At 32.1% G+C, this 18938-nt stretch overlaps 1 protein-coding gene across 1 annotated transcript in view; it reads right to left on the reverse strand.

The window, feature by feature from the left end:
- Positions 1–18938, reverse strand: part of LOC143181719 (scavenger receptor class B member 1) — a 57903-nt gene that overhangs the window by 38556 nt on the left and 409 nt on the right. The gene's annotated exons all lie outside the window — the stretch shown is intronic.

Consider the following 18938-nt stretch of genomic DNA (forward strand, 5'->3'; position numbering starts at 1 on the left):
AGTTTATGTCTGAAATTGACGTAAGCAAGGTCAAGTATATGTTAAGTATCTAGTAGGTACATGTGTTTGTTACACATAACTTTCACGGATTCTGTCGATCAATGTCAAATTAACCCCACCCTCTTAATTGAGGGTCAAATTCGCTTTCTTGCAAAATACTGGGCGGTCCATCAAAGGACTTCGAATTACCGCCTGGAAAGGAATATATGTATCTCGTTGGGCAAGAAATTAAAATTTATTGCGATATCGCGTGTTTTCTCAAATTAATTCGAGGTACGAATATCGTTTGAGGTTTGTTCCAATTTATTTTTGAAGTTTTTCTCATGCTCATGTTAGAGTTTTGCAGTTCACAATAATTTATAATAATTTCTAAAATTTTTTCATTGCTGCAGAATAAAAAAGAATGAATAAAACTTTTAAATTTTGTCTGAAAGTAATCTTAACTTTTTTGAATGTCGTTTTATGTGCCATTTTTTACACAATTTGCATAATATAGTAAATGCTGCGATATAAGTGCGTTGTCTTGAACATCAACAAGGAGTTACATTCTTGGAATTATTTTGAATAGTTGTACGTGTTTTTGAAGTAAAACCATAAAATGCATTCTAATATGTCGTTTTTACACAAGGAAGAGCCAGAAAATAACCTTTCGATTTTAATTTTTTATTGCCATACGAATTTTTCTTTCAGTTTATTATTTTATAGTAAATTTCGACAAAAATCGGGAATTTTATATAAGTTTACATAACTTTACATAAGTTAGGCAAGAAAGTTGAATATAATTTGACATGGCCAGTTTATATTGTTACGCTTTCTTGGTTTGTAGTTAGGTATTATAAAGATATTATTCCACATGTCACGTAAAATGATCTAAATGGTCTCATAATGGTTTTATTACTCTGAATCGATAAATTTGTTTTTACTTCTTATGGCTATTCTTTAATTCTCACACTTTATTCCGCTTTCACATTTAACCAGAGAAAACCGAGTAATTGGTACACAAATTAATTTAGAAATATTTTCTATTTCAAGATATCTTCTATCCTTTGTAAACTCGAAATTGATAACGAGTCATCGAGATTATAGCTTTCAAAGCCTGCACTTTTCTCCACTTTTTAATATTCTAAAATTAAGTTACATGGAAGAGGAGCTGACTTTAAAACTTCTTATTAGCCTACAATAAAAAAGTTTATCGCAATGAAGGCTAAGATGGTGCAATAACTTTCAAACATAAACCTCAGGTGTCTATAATTGCAAGCGAACTCGAAATGAGGAAACTAATGCTCAATGCATTCCCCTCAAGTATTACACATCAATTATTTATCGAAAGGTTTCTCAGGAAACATGCAACTTACTGCTCTGGTTATTATTGTTCAGTATTCGCGTCCTAAGCATATCCAGCTAACACACGCTTCGCGTTTTATCACAAATGCATCGCTGCTTAGTAACATAATCTGTAATTAGTTCCACACTTACGATTATTCTAATATTTCTTGATATTAAATAACTTTAAATAAATCAGTATTTCTCGTGCATCAAAAATTTAGAGTTTATTATCATTTCATAGAGACGAAGATAACAGAGTTCATATTTAGTCAAATATTCTCGATTAGCTGAGCATAAAAAATCAGCTCTTTAAGTTTTCAATGGAAAACTTGAACTTGTCCCTAATTGGTGTACGGTACATGTTGATATACAATAAGGTTATGTCGCAGCATGTGTCGCTGAACGTGTAATATCGTTTTTTACACAGTCACGCGAGCGAGAAGAACGTCAGCAATCACTGAATATGATTCGGACAGTCTTTTCTTGCGATCCAGTTCCAAGTATACAACGCACCGTGACCAAGACATTCATCAACGTATCAGAGCGCAGCGAAACGCCTACTAGGTTCAATTATAAGCTTGCCATGCGATTGCTTTTGTTTACAGGAGCAACCTATTGGTCGTATACAGATCTTGGAAAACATGGATAATTGCTCTCGTTTGAAACACCGTCTTTGCGACGTTTATCAGCTCTATGAAGCAAAAGGCAGAAGACAATAACGATACGATAAATAATAATGTACTAACAATAAAGCTGAGCCTGAGTTTACCAAACAAAGGAATATAGTATCGTGAATTGTTTAAGGGATGATTAGTTGCTTCTAAAATAGTGGATTCTTGACAAAGAACTTAAAATTCAGCCAAATATATTTAAGCTTACCTAGCAATTATGTATAATTTTATTATCGTATGACAGTAGATATATAGGTGAATTTTTCAGTTTGTGAAAGGTTGATCATTAATTATGCGTTTTGAATGCAAAATTGAAATTTTTACAAAAGTAGAATTGATCAATTTGAATTCTGAAAGGCGTAAATGGCTTCCTGAACAAGTTATAATAAGTTTAAAAATGCAAGGATTAAAGAATTCCTTAAATTAAAAAATTTGTACTGCTTTAGAGCCCTTGTCATCACGTGTCGTGAATTCTAAGTAAAACTACTTTTTGCGTGATTATGATTTTCTAGGTTAGTGGTGATTATGGAAATAATTAATACTGTCGGGTGTTATTATGTGACAATAAAAAATAGTTTTCAGACGAGAAATTGCTCGAAACGCGTTGTACGAGGAGGGAATTTGTAATCACATAGTCACTGGTTTTTATTAAAAATTGTTGATGATGTCTAGGTTCAGATGTTTCGTCAGTGCTTCAGTATGTAACATTTTACTACGTGATGAGGAATAAGGAAGTCCTGGTTTGCGGAAATAGGTCGTTTCCTTTAATAAAATGTATGAGCAACGCTACTCTTTGTATTTTCGGGTGGTCCGCGTATGAAGTCGTGAATCGTGAAATGGTGAATTAAAGTTGTTCCTCCTGGTTTTTCCATTTTCCAGTGACGTTATTGTCATCCAATTTCTTGTGAACTCTTGCATAATATATTAGGAAAGCTGGAAAGACATCTGTTATTTTTAACTACCTGTTGATACAAGCTTATTCCTATTAACCTTTTTTCATATACATATTATTGTTAAATATAATTTACGTCGTTATTATAGTTATATAGTTCTTCACTTCTCTATTAATTTTTAAATGACATTTTTATAAGAATTGGGCGATTTTTAATCAAAAAGCAGAAGAACGAGTTTTTTTTTAATACCTTTTAATGCTTTCTTAGATTAAAGGTAATTGAATTTAAAATTTAGCACAAATAAATTATTATGAACTGATGGTTCATAAGAATTTAATGTCAGTGATAAAACAGTAATAGATACATGGACAAGAAAGTGTTTTAGATTTTAACATTTTATAGGTGGAAGAAGGAATGTATTAAGTCATGCCATAAATATTGGCTTTTAAAATCATTCAATTTTTAAAAAAATATTTATTGGAATTTATATTTTTATAGACACGAAAAATGAATAGAGATTGATTCCATATTTTAAATATTTTTGCATAATATAATTCTGTATTTTTTTGCACATTTAAATTTCCCATGAATGCATTACATACGAGATGGTCGATCACTTTTTAGTCAAAATATGAAATGGATTTATGAGGTGTCATAACATTGTATATGTCAATTTATTATTAGTCTCAAGTTTTATGAAACTTAGTCTATAACAATTAATCTTTTTATGAAACTTCTGAAGTACTATACTTACAAAAAGGTTAACATTCTTTCTTATCATCTCTCACATATTAATAGCAGATATCGAAACACTTTTCGAACACACAACATGCATTTATGAGTATTATAATTTGATCCGTACATAATTTTGATCAGATACAAAGTTTTCAGAATAAAGTGAACATTCCAAAGGATATAGTTCTGAATCCAAGGCAAGTGGATTCAGTTTCATTGGTGCGATACAATCTAACTAAAATGAAATCAAATGATAGACTTACTGTTAGACACGGGGCGGGTTTCGATAAGAGGGAAAAGTTTCCAGACAATTACTTTAAACCAGTTTGGAGTCAAGGACCTTTCGTATAGCGCGAACTTCAAGGCTGGTCAATTCGCGAACAGCGCTACGCGATGACCGAGCGACAGTTCTAGAATTCTTTAAAAGGCGTATTGCGAAATTTCTTATGTTTCATAAGTTAGAGATCATCGACCCTATCTGTGGTTTCCTGTTGCTGTTTTTATATCTTGTTAAAACGCATTCTGACCTCGGCCATGGAAATATTTATACTCCCATTATATTAAAAGCAATTTCTTTAAGAAAGGTATGGGATCATTTTTGCAGTCAAGGCTTTTTACGAATGATTTAATCTTCTGTCATAATGTTATGATTATAGCACCTGGTAGTATGAGAAAGATGTGTAGATAGAATTTATGAGCTTATAGTGAGAATTAATTGTAAAAGTATGACTGCATTTTAGTGAGTTCTAATGAAATGGACAAATTTTGGACGTGGTTCTCAATATGTGACTATTTGGAGAATTTGAAAGCGAAAATTGCAGTAGCTATGAATTAGAATTATTCGTATTAACTTTTAATATATTCTTAATACACAAATTTTTATTACTTCTAGAAGCTTCCTTCTCGCAAATTAAGATGTACTAATCTGTGAATGTATTTCGCTGAAACTAGTCTGTCTTCCCTTTTGAATCATTCATTTTGATTCATTTCTTATTTACATTTGGCAAATCTTGTAAATGTTGTTTAGTACGAATTTCACAATCTCAACGTGCATAATATAGGCATCGCTTAAAGATATAGTATCAATGGATGAATATTTATTCACTGTAAAGAGCATTCCTCCCGAACTCAATTAAATTAATCCTATTTTTTAACGAAAATTTCCGCTCGTGCCTGATTACCATAATTTATTCTTTTCTTTCTCAAAAGTGGCTTTTTTTCAATGTTGACCTTCCTTAATTTCCTTTTAACAGACCCCGCCCTCCTTCCTATGAAAATTAATTTGAGATTATAGGTCTTCAATAAAATTCAAATTTAAATTTGAGCTATTCGCTAATTCGCTTCCGTTTCTTTCAACGATCTTGTAATACACTCACCTCGTGAATTCGCCATATAAATATAAAACCTTCTGTTGAAATTAGTCATCGATCACGTTATAAGTGCACGTAATCAGACGACGAATCAACCTACTTTTACTCCATTTAATTGGGTGACAATTACTTTTCCCTCGATCAAATTTTTTCCTGGTGACCAACTGTCTATTTAATCGCATTTGTCCAGTTTCGCCTTGCAAAATGCATTATAAGAAAATTGACATGCAGTGGCATTTTTTGCTATTAAATGTACGAAGAAAATTAGTGGAACCTAGTCCACTTTAAGTTTTATATGAAAGGAGCGTGAAATGTAATCGGACAGCGGGGGCAACCGTCTATTGGTACAGCACACTTTGTCAAGTTTTTATCTTTGATGTTCTGGATACGGAGGTTATTAATATTCTATGGTTAATTCATGTAGATCAAATTCCAATATTGTATGGTTAATTCATGCGGATCATGTTACAACATCGCAGATATTGAAAATGACTGTGTTGTAAGTATTTAAATGATGTGGTGCACAAATTTCAGGATACATTAATAAGTTTCTACTATTTTCATTCTACATGAAAAATTTGGAAAATAAATAATACAATTGTCTAATACCGTGCTTTCATTTCGAGAAAATAGTTTGAATACTATCGCCATACCAGTGAATAAATTGTAGGCTCTTAAGAGGTAACAGCTCTCATGGTCTGACCATTGACTTTATCTACTTTAAAGAAGAAGCATACGTATACGTACTTCTTATTAAAAGTTTGCTGCAGATTAAAACTTACAGAGACTTCAAGTATTAGGAATAATAATATAATGGTAAAATGAATCATTTGTATAAATTTTAATTCGACTCAAAAATTATTCTGTGTTCACAAATAATCAATTTTTTTATGATTTTATGTTAAAATTATATTTCGGTACCATTTTCGGTATGATGTCAATATCGTAAAAAGTGAAACATGGTATTTTGAAAATTTAGTAACTTGACAATTTTTAATTTTTTCAAAAAGATGAAGTTAAGTGAAGTCAGCTGTAAGAAATTTTGTTACGTATTGTATAATATGTACCAAGTTGTTGAAAATATCCATATAGTCCTTTATACATGTATAGTATTCCTGTTATAATCTCGTTGCTGTATTCACTACAATTTGAAATAATTTTGAATAAAAGAGTGTTGTTTATTCCTACACTATCATTCGTATCTTTGGTAAGACCATACTAGGTTCTCAGTCGGAGTTCACCTTCGAAGCATATGGTTTATTGTAAACTCATCACTGAATGAGAAGCTGTTTACGTGTCAAACTTTGTACATTGTCACGTACAGTAAATTTCAATTTTTTCAGACACTCGATCACGTTTGGCATGACACTAAGTATTTTATCAAAATGCGAAAATTACGCAAAGTAATGTCCTAGTGAACATATAATTCGTATAGCGTCAGGTATGCATAATTCCAGAGGCAACGAGATAGCTTATTAAAGGTTTATGCTAACGACAAGAATGGTCAGACCATTGACAAGTTCCTATAAAAGTTGTTTCTACATGTCATTATCGGTTATGTTCATTAATGACGATCATGCTTCGCAGAGTTCTTAGAAACCTTCTCACACATAATCCATTAATACATCAAGCAAATCGAATTGGTATTTTCATTCTGTTTGATAATGTTTTGATGTGGCAAAACAGTCGATGAACTTGCAAATAATTTTTACTATGTTCCTCTTACACGTGGTATGGATCTAATAAAATATTATTTAGTAGCGATACTTTCTTACTTGTTGTTTTTTCTAATGAACACTTGGCTCTTTACGATCAACAGGATGCATAATGTATGTATAGATGATTGAAATAGGTCTATATAACAGCTAATTGTCATTTCAAGTAATTACTGTTAAGTTATTGTAATCTCTTTCATACTTTGTTGACAATTGCTAAGCTCACGTCATAAAGGAGTTTTAAAATTGTTTGCTCTAGAACAGAAAGTTTGTTTAAATATGAAATATGGGGAATATATGTACAAGTATTATTTTTTATGTAATTCCCTTAACATTAATATTCTACTTTGCCCTTTACTTATAATCTATTTATTAGTAGAGTAGATTAGTTTATCAGACAGTGCAAGAGAAATGTATTCTCAAGAAAAATACAGAAGAAATTTTTTAAAAAGTGGTAATTTCTTATAAATGGAAAGAGTAGTTTTTTTAAAGCTTTTTCTGATGAAATATTTTTATTTAGAAATTTTACAATTTCATTTTTACACTATTTTCAAACTTTAAATCTTGCAAGCACTGAACAAATGTTTTTCTTACAAATCTTTTATTAGAAAAAGTAGATACCTACTTTTATTTAGAAAAGGATTTAAAAAGAAAAATTACACATAAACAATTCTACGCGAGGCAGACAATCTAACCAATCTCACAACGAGTTCCTATCAAGGGGAAATACTCTATATTGCCCTCTGTGGTTGAAAACTCGTGCAGTCCGGATTAATTTAATCCGTTAAGCAGATTAAAATCCACTTACAAAAATAAAAGTCGTTAATTAGTTATCACATACTCATTAATGTTTGCCGTATCTTCAGTTCTGACCCCGCGACATTGTCTATACATGGCTTTAAAGCATCATCAAAGAATTCATTGAACATCTCCCGTCACGTTTCCCAATTGCATACAATGTGACTTCCCTCGATAGTTAAACTGTTTACTTTTTCCCAAAGACGCATTGTCATGGAGCAACCGGTTAGCAAGCATGACCGACTTCGAATCTAATCTTCCAGCCAACGTTCCATTAACCTTGCATCGGCGTTTCTATCGGCATTCTGTTCAGACACGAGATGCTGCAAATCGACACTAACCCATTGTAACAACAAAAGCAGGCTAGGGTTCACATTCAGATGCATCTTTGATAACTCGTGCTTTCAACCCGCTCCTGCAGATCTGTTCTTCGCTAGAGGGTGATGGAAGGTGGTTGAAAATATTTGCAAGGGCATCGAACTGGAGCCTTGCTATGCAGAATCGGTATTACATTCTTGACAGAAGAAATATTGGTAGCAGATGATCGTGCGAGGGCAACAAGAAGTGTTTTATCTTTGACACTTGTGTGAAGTGAAAAACATGCCAATCTGTTGAAGAGTGTTGACTTGTACAGTTAGGGAAAGGTGCTGTTTACTGGAGAAGAAGGATTTGAAGATGATAATAGTGACAAGCAGTTATTTGTAGGTGTTGAAGCTTTGTGTATTGTTCGGTGGTTTGGCCTGTGAACTTCGACATTTCTTGTTTTTATTGATCTTTTTATTTGGGCACACATCTTATTTTTAAAATATAAGAGATACTGTTTTGGGAAGAAATAGTGAAGATAGTAAAAAAAGCTTATTTTAGGAAAATTTAATTCTTGACCTTTCCGTTTTTTGTTAGAAATTTTTATTTTTCCAAGAGGATACAAATTCCTTCCCACTCACTTTATTTGGTATTAAAATGATCACAATTTATACGATAAAACGATGGTAAGAATTAAATTTTAGTTGAAGCTAATTTTCTGGAAATCCTTTGATCCGAAGGAATCGGAGTTTTATAATTTACAAGTTATATTCGTGGGCGGAGCAGTGTGTTCGCGGAATGGTAGGTTTCGTGAGGTAAATAAGATAAAATTGAGAACTATTTTTGGACGTTTTTATTATTGAACATAGCAAATCTATTCGAATTAAAGAAATGTATCGAGAAAGGAAAAAGGTCAGATGATTCGTCCCAATCTCGTCTTGCCTACGTTAATGAAAGGGGTAAATGGAAAGAGATAGTTTCTTCATAAATATAAAAAATATAAAAAAATAATAAAAATAATTTGAACGACAAAACTGCATCATACAGACTTACAAAAAATACAATTCACTTATATATGTCGAGCGTTTTATTGACTGAGATTTTGAATATACAAGAGGCGTGGCGTGATGTCAGAAAGGTCAAGCCTACCAGAAACAATACAAAATCGAACTTGTAGCGGGTCATCTTTGCACTGCTCTTTTCTTCTGTTTTTCTGTATTTAGCACTCTGATAAGGAAAAATTGAAATATAAATATCAGAGTCGCATGTACGATAAGGAAGCCTCGACTACTGTTCAAAACATAAATGGATCAAATGAAGCACCCCGTATCGCTCTGTTCCCGCCTTCCGATTAGAAAGTCACGTTTCTCAGATACAAAACGATGCAATGGTAATGGAGTTGGAGTTGTTCATTTGCTGCGATTTCGTGGCATTCTTATGATAATAGGGTAAGAGTGTTAATTACTGTATGCCAATCGATTACTCTTCTCGTCCTAGTATTTTACTGATTAAACTAAACATATTTGTATTTCTGATAAAATCGAATAGGTACTTTCAGTTTAGAAGTAATACTACTTGTTACATATGGAAATAAAAAAGAGGGGCACAGTAATTGGTACCCTTACCCTATGTAATTTCGTTGGATACTTGCATATTCTGTTGCAAGGACTTTTGAAAAAAAAATATTGATTACAATAACGATAAAGAAACTAATAATATCTTCCTGCTGGATACTGATAGAGTATTTTTCTTCTATGTTTTTCTTAAGTGGAGTATCTCCTTAATCTGTCATACAGTCATTTATATTAAGATTCGGCAATGGCTACTAAGTTATTTCTTTCAGTAGAATGAATTAATCTCCAAATTGCTATTACAGGCTCGTTCTTGCATACACAGTATTTACATTCCAAAACTACGATTTTTACAAATAATATGGCCAATTTAGGATTCCGCTAATAAGCAATATTTACATTGAATTTGGAAAGCAATAAATTCGTAATCAATGATTTATCGTAGTGTTTGAAAATGAGAAGTAGAGAATGAATAGGTGAATATAAAATTCGTATTTATATGAGCCGTTCTTTTTGTTAATTTAATATTCACGAAACTGCTTAGTTCGTGGACGATGGCTTATCGTTCTCTTGCCTCGGACAACCGCTAACGTCTGTCTTAATTAGCATATCTGATTCGATTATGCCCAGAATCCTGCTTCGAGTGGTCAGAGAAGGTATCGAATGGAAACATACAGCACGTGACTCGATCTAGAACGTCGTCGAATCCTCAACGCAGGAAACGTGGTTTCTGTCGCGTTCTGTTAATTCTAATTACCGTCAATCTGTTTCTAACGATAGGAGAAGTAAATAGAGCAGTTATGCATAAGTGTGTGATTATGTGTCATTCGTAGAGAATATGACGTCTTACTCTGTTTAATGATCTGGAAAAAACCAAAGACGCTCCATAAGGTTTCCTTTACCAGCTTCTTCGATTCTTCTATGATTTAGCATTAAAACACAATGTCGACGGATTAGACACTGAACTCTAAAACGAGATCTCAGATTCCCTTTTACAAAGAATTCCAGTGATCTCCCCTAAATTCTCATCGACACGAGTGGCATACAAACCTCAATTCTCACATTTCACTTTTAATTCAGAGACGATGAAATATTCAGAAAAGTGGTCCAAGTCTTTTGCTTTGAGAGATTGTAAATTCTTCTACGAGTTGTCTGAGCTTCTTGTTGATATAAAATATCAAAGCAGTAAACATATCAGTATTATTTACTCAAACTGATCCACTGGGCACGTGCCGCTCTGATCACTTGTTGGAATGTCCGCGATTGCTCGACTTTTCCCTCATCTTAGTTCTTTTTCTAGCTCCCTCCAAGCGTAATTTACATAATTATTCGGCGCAAATAGTGATTTGTGAACTTTGTGATCGTTATATAGGTCGCGTAGACTTTGACAGAGAAGATGTTAGACAACTTTCATTTTCGTGGTGGTCTGTCTATCAGAAAACTGCTTTATCAGAGGAAAGTATATTACTCGAGTATGATAATCGGGTCTAAAATGTAGGGCACACACGAACTCGTCTGACGCTCGGAATGGGTCAGGTCTAGGTCAGATCATATGTTAGATCGAAGTTTTCACTGATTTTATGTAATTTCCTGACGTCTCGTCACGATTAATATGTCTTCTCTGTTATCATTGCACGTGGTTTCCTTATATAACTTAATGTCACACGAATGTAATGCGATCTGGATTTAATGGACCGGTGCCACGGAAGATCTGTTAATTCCATACCTGTAAGTAATATAAATAGGTTAACACCCTATAACTGGATGATATTCATACCTTTTGAAAACGCGAAGGAACGCTTCCTTGAACTATTAATGGAAAGAGTATATTTGTCGAGTAACACGTTAAGAGCGTTCGCTACCTTGCTTCACGTAACTTGTTAAAGTCTATATTCTGAGCAAATTTAATGACTTTAATATTTACTTTTTTTTCTCTTCGTTTGGCGAATTGTGAATTTATTGTTTCTGAGTTAATATTCTTTTTCTTAAGCTAATATTCACTACTGCTAATTATTTATCATAGGGATATGAAATTGTAATTTAGGCTAAAAAGAGTTTTTATAGATTGAATAACTTTACTCTCAGTTGATACGATGATATGGGTCAATTCTGTTAGTAAAGTAATATAATTTATGTTTTTCGAAAATTTGAGTTTATACTTCGATCGATATATAAAAAATAATTATTAAATATTTATAAAATTAATATGGGAATATGTGTTATACAAAAGTAAGGTTAAAAATTAAAATACAACATGAGAGCGATTAAGTTGTTTTGCTATGTAAGCATGTACTATATATATATGACAACTAAAGATATTGTAAAGCTAAGCTAGCATTTATTTCCATTTAAACTCACTCTGACTAAACATATATTAAATAAACATACGAAATAACTCGTTTAATATCGCAGTAACTTTCATGTTACAAAAACAAATGATAGATTTGTAATATAATTGCTTGAGAATCAAGAATCTTAACCAACCTTCGCGTTTATTAATAATACAGTCAAAAGTTCAATGTACATATTTTCATATTCAAAATAACAATTAATGAGTAAAAATATATTTCATCATCGATGAATATTTGTAAAAAAACCTTGTGGCAAAATCACCAGTAAAAGATAAATGTAAAGGTAAAATAAAATAAGATTGAAATTAAATTTAAGAAAGTTGTTAAAGTTTACGAAAATATTAGACTATCTCCCTTTAAAATGTTGCCATAAGTTTCAGTATTACAAAGAGTTCAGTATTCTGCAGCAAATTTTCTTTCCAAATCTTTATAAATACAAGGATTTAGTCTAGTCTTACTCATGACACCTGTGTCCAACACTTTGTGTCTTCTCTGTACAACAGAAAAGAAAAGTGGCAGAAAAATTGTGTGTAACGATGGAATATCGCTGGATTTCGCCGTTACGAAGGTCGGAACTTTTTTTGCGATAAACTGGGAAATTATGATCGGTTTCGCGGCGGTTATAATTTGCATATCAAGATTGGTCCGCGTGGTATAGATACAGCGCATAATATTTTGAAGCGCTTACTTTCGCGGTCGACGGAGTTTGAATAAAGACGTGAGAAAGCGTGAAAGAAAAGGAGTAGTATTTTCTTAGCATTAATACACAAAAGTGGAATATAAAGTTGTATACGAGAACTTTGGAATTAGCTTGTCAGACAGCTATTTTTCGTCTTGTTTACTTTGTCACAAGCAATATAATTTTTGTTCGTTATAAGCTCGTCGCTGTATACAGAATGGTTCCAAACATGTGGGACATTTATTGTGGATCGATTCTACATACATAGATAACAAAATGGTTTATATGAACGTATGTTCGTTTTCCTAGATAGCACATGACGTCTTAAAGACGTCCATTTTATGTCCATTTTATGCCTAGACGTCTTATAACATAATTCAAATGTCTTAAAAATATTCAACAATATACGTCTTATAGACTCGTAAAAAAAGTTGATAGCTCGTAAAGAAAGTATCACACCACGCAATATACAGTAGCATGTAACTAAAAAATCAAGTGCTTTCGGACATACGTGCACATGAATTTTTGTTTCATTGTCTTCCTGTCTAGAATCTATCCTCTAAAAATGTCCCACATGTTTGGAAACATCCTGTGTACTATTTCTTGGAATCACCTGCCCATTGTTTCTCTGTTTTATTTTCTTATGAATAGAATGTTCTAGACTACTAGATACTTAGGACACTTAGGATACTTAAATACTAGAATATATATGGTTCGTTTATAGATTAAGGTGGTTTACTCCACTTTTTCAATTTCTTTTCAATTTTAATGCCAAGGTACTTAATATTTTATATTTAAAGTAAATATAAATATTTTTGTTTTGTAGAGTTAACAAATGAACGACCCTCATAATTCCTGAATCAATAAAGACACAATGTTCTTCAATATTTAAGTATGAAGTATTAAACTTAAGCTTCGATTATTTGATTTGAAAAATGCTTGAATATTTAATAAGGACATAATAGTTTCAATAATTTAACGTCTATACATTTAGACATCAATATACCTAAATACTTCAGTATTTAATACTAAATAAGTAGTCAAAAAGTCATCAATTCCAGTCTAAATACCTACTTGATCATAACAAACTTCGAGACTTTATATAGAAAATACCCCTTCATAATATTTTTTATACACGAAATGGTCTTCAAAGAATCATGATTTTATGCTTTTTTAAAGACAAAAGAACAAAATGACGACAATTATTAACCCCTTGCCTTACTTTGACGAGTCTGGCTCGTGTACTTTCGCAAGTAACCGATCACGCACCATCGCGTGAGACGTCTATGTTAGCTCAATGGGAGCTTTACTGTTGGCAGTTTAAGGTAGTTACATGTTTCAGATCGGCAGTAAAGGTGATAATATTACGAAAGAAAATTGTAAGGGAAAGGGTTAATAAAAATGCCAAGTCGTTTTCATTCGAAGTTACGTAGAAACGATCTAATATACAAAGCGAAACTTTAAATGAAGAAAATTGCACCGAGCTCTAATTCGTATTACTAATCACTATTGCAATAAATGCAAAATCATTTAAGTATGATTAATGTAGCACAATTATTCAAGAAATATGACCTAAGGTATAATTTAACACGAACCACTGAAGACAGTTTCTGTGCGATGTTCTTATTGGCCACGTCGTTAACGATCTGGGTAATTAATTCAAGCATTTCGTACCACAGATTTTTCCATTTCTAATTGTAAGAGTAATGATCCGATATGTACAGAGTTCGCGTTCAAAATTCTGCATATGAAGCCTGACTTACAAGTAAGCGTCGTTAAGAGGAAGTTCTTCCTATGAGACATCGCAATTTTATGATACCAATTAAAAAGCGTTATTTAACGAGGCGTGTAATTAATCTAAACTTCACATGGTAGATTCAAATCTATACTGTGTTACGTAGTTGATGATATATGTTTGGCGTTTAATATTTACGGAAGAACCTTCTTTTATGGCAGTTTTTGTGATTAATCTCTAGCCACTTGCAACATTCGATCGTGACAAAGTTGATCGTCGATTATGCTCTAGTGTCGACCTTGAAAAACGTATCACATCTATACATATAAGTATATTGGCGTAATACTTAATGTTAAATTACCTGTACATACAAACAATAATTAACTTTTTACCATATGTAACATACATACAAGTTTAAGCTGCACAATTTATTGGAAAAAGACTAAACAGTACTATTTTACTTAAATTGATCATTATTAAGTAAAATTTGCATGAATCCACGCATTACAATTGGCGTATTCGATCTTGTCGTAGGAAATAATGTTTTTCAATCGTGTAATTGACGTTTCAACATAACAGATTCGCGATAACTTCAAATCAGTTGAAATGTTCAAACAGGTTCTAAAATTTGAATTTGCATTAATGAAAATCACTGATCGAAATGCTTGCAAATTTTTTAACGTGACTGTTACAGTTTGCAAACTGTTATGTAATTATTTTCTTTTTTATGTCGATCTGCTCGATCCTGGTGAAACAAACAACGTTGTTGTATTACATTTATCATCTCGTAACTATCTCCTCAAACATTCCGGCAACAAGTATAGATTTGTTATAACAAATGATGAACTAGAAACTTCATGATAACTTCTTTTGTCAAGGAAAGTTATTATGCCGTTTGCAGTTTATCAATAGCTTTGTCAGTTCAGAGGAATCGTTCATTGAGCGGATGTTTTCATAGCACGTGTCTCCTCGATAGTCCCTACAAGTTCATGGCTTGCGAATCGCTAAAGCGTTGTTTTTATACCTCATTAATTTTTTTTGTGATAGATAATTAAGACGACTAGTGCGTAAATTCATATGCTAACTTAGATTTAGTCAGCAGAATATCGTTTAATTGAAGCTGAGCCGAACTATTTCATTATTCGTGTAATTATTATTCAATATTATTATTCAAATTATTGAAAACACTTCGATGTATTCTAATAATTCGAAATAGCTGAAGGAAATTCAACTTCGATTGTATTACAGTTTAGGTTCATCAAACTTTTACTACTTTGAATCCATCGAACAAATTTAAGTTTCAAGATAACTCAATGGACTAATTAAAGTGATTATAAATTGTTTTTAAGGCAATATTTTTCAATGTCTTCCTCTTGTCTCTCTTTATCATTATGTAAAAAATATCGCATTAATTTTTTTCTGCACTTAAATCACATTTCTAGGATACACGTTTATCAACCAACTGTCGGAAAAAAATAATGTAATTGCAATGTTCTCTCAGAAGTAGTTAAAAATAATGATTCCCTTCTGACAAGTTTCTCATAGACGTCATTCCAGACGCCTTTTTGTCATTTTTGAAGGCAAACTAGACCAAAGCCGAGTCCTTCCTCTTTACTGCGTAAACGCTCGAAAAAGTGTTACCTATTCATCATGCTGCGCAGGAAGAACACACATCGAGAAAGTCTCATAAATTGTTCAATAACAAAACCGACAATCTTGATCTGGTTTTGCATTCCGTCGTTAATGATCCGGAAAAAATATTCAATTATTTGTTTATGCCTAGTGTGTCATTAACCATTTCCTGGTATTTTCTGACGATTGACGCCAACGAGTTTTTTTTTTATTCAAACCTAGCTATTAGCACATTTACTATTCAAACAAAATGTTGTGTGGAATGAAACGTACAACTAAAAGATATTAGATATTTTTCCATTTAAACGACGTAGCTTCAGGTATGTCCAGCAAGTACTATTCTTATGTTAAATCTTGAATATTTAATTCTATGGATATTATATTACTTATAGATTTGATTTGGGACTATCTGAATAATTGTATTATTTTAATAGTAAATAATATATGTGAAAGAAATAGTGGTATTTCTTGTAAGTGTTACAATAATTTATTTTTGTTTTTAAGATTAATAATTTATTTCAACTCTTTCATCGTATTAAAATTCACGAAAACATGGCTTTTATCAGTACTGATAATTTTAACTTCAAACATTTCTGTGATTTACTATTGCAACTTCAAATGACAATTTAAATATTTATACATATATTTGTAGACTTGGAAATTTCTGAATCTTAGAATCCTTCAGGACATTACATTCCTTATTATTTTCCTTGCATTTCACATAAAACGTATTTGAAAAACGACAATTACTGAAACAATTAATTGCAACCCCTACAGTCACAGACTCGAGAGACCTTGAAATCTTGATGCTCTTGAACGAATGCAGAATGCAAGAAGTACATAAGGGGATTGTGACCAAGGTGAAGCTACTTGCTACTTTTGGACGTAATGTGAAGTGTTAGTTGGCAATGGTACGACTATTGCCACCATGGAAAATAAATAATGGAAATTAAATCCACTCCATCCTCAAGCGTAATATCACATAGTCGACGATGATTTAAACTTCGGTGGTTGGGAAGTGAAATAGCGAAATTCTAGCGAAGTTTAATCGGTTTAGATGAAATTGCTACTGTTAGAGTTCCAGAAATCGCACGATGTGGCAGGTGTTAAAATGAATGAGAGTATCACGCATATTCCGTCGGTTTTCCTTGAATTTGGCAAATGTTACGAAACGGAGAAACAGGAAGGGAACACGTGTTTTAACGGATTAAGTGATATCGTTTGCACCAGGCAACACGTTTTCGTCCATCTTCTTCGTATAACAATCAATGGAAACGTTCTCCAAATCGATCGATCAGCATTCGGTTATTTTCGATCAAGTTGTATTTTATGAAAATATTTTAAACTATTTTTACGAAGCATTTTCTACACTCTCTGATATTCTTTATCGAGGTGTTTTTTTGAATTTAGAATTTTTACCTTCTTCTTTTTTATTACTGTGTTTATTTTTAAGCCAGTGTTTATGTATTAATGGGAATTTTGAATGTGTAATAAAGTGAATATTGCATAAAATATAAAAAATAGAATAGTAAGAAAGGTATAATATTTGACGAATAAAATAAATCTCTGTTTAGATTCCTTTTGTTCAGTTGAGCTTATAGAAATATAAATTTACATAAAAATTTATTATCTATTTATTGCTTGTACTTTCTTAAATAGAGTATAACAAATTATCTAATATTTTACTTTAATATATTTTTAGTACTTTCTGTTTTGTCTCCTACAACTTGTCCTTGAAGTATCACAATTTGCTCATATGTCCGCGTATGTATAATCCAATTACGCGTAATCGCATTTCGCAAACCGTGTTTGATAATACTGTCTTGAATTGTTTATCCGTCTCGATAACGTAACTGTTGAAATATGTCACTGTCACGGCGAAGTGGTTCGTGAAAGAAAGTAAAGGAAGCACGAGCAAAAGCTTTTTCCTGGTAACAAAGGTACCGAAGAATCTCTGTCATCGCAATTATGTTCCGTGATCTACGTTCCAAAGTGATGAGAAAATGATGGTAAAGTATCTAGGGGAAGAAAGCAGGTTTACTTGCGAAATTTCTTTGAATGTAGGTCTGTTACTATGGAATTCGATAAAGTGATGGTACGCAGAATTGTCTACATGAAATCATTTTTTAAATTTAACTCTTTAGCTATGTTCTCTAAAGGACGTTGATAAACACTATCGTTAATCATTAAAATAAGATACTTGCAACAAAGTATACGGTAATTCAATTTGTTCAAAAATTAAAATATTCAGATTATATCGTATAAAAATACAAGAGGTTAGATTTATTGAAAATAGGAAGGCAATTCTTTTCATAATTTTCATAGTTTGCTAATGCCTCTAATAGAACAGATATGAACTGCTATTGCTATAACTTCTTCCATATTTTGAATGGAATTTAATGTGATGATGTTTACTAGAAACATTTTTGCATGTTCTGCATAATTAAACAGTTATTCAAAGGGCTCCAGTGAACTACAGAAAATGGCGGCAAGACGTTTCTAATCGCTTTCGATACTTTCAAGGGAAACGATTTGCAATACTTGTAATATTTTGCATAGATAAAAGTTGCTTTATAAAATATATATTGCTTGAAACTGTGAGCATAATATATGTTGTTTAGTGGGAAAAATTATAATGAGAGTTTTTGCATTCGATTACTAGCTTGCGAATGTTTTTTGCCTCTTAAAAAACTAGTTCACGTATAACTTGCATTTAGAAATATCATTGCACGAGCATTTATCAAAACAGATTGAAATGATCGATTGATCGTTGCAAATCTGTAACATAATCGATGATTTCATTAATCCTTTTCGACACTGCTCGTTCTTGATTGAAAGAGCTTCATAATTTCAATTCCTTTCACCCCACGTCAATCAAGCAACTATGTATTAAAAAATGACAGTTATTGACTATAATTATTTCAACAAGCGTTAATATCTTTCTAATACCATTCATTTATCACTGAAGTAATCACATTCATAACTTTTAATAGGAAAATCACTATTAGAGTGATTGTTATACAGTTCATTCAGATAAAAAGGTTTCTTCAATTTAACAAAATTTTGTCTTCTGAGTAGATTTTAATCTTCATCTGTCTGCATCTAGGTACAGACAGTAAACTATGTTAGTAGCAAAGATTTTAAAATTTTATTGTTTGG

Source organism: Calliopsis andreniformis, chromosome 1, assembly GCF_051401765.1.
Source record: "Calliopsis andreniformis isolate RMS-2024a chromosome 1, iyCalAndr_principal, whole genome shotgun sequence".
Classification (NCBI taxonomy): Eukaryota; Metazoa; Arthropoda; class Insecta; order Hymenoptera; family Andrenidae; genus Calliopsis; species Calliopsis andreniformis.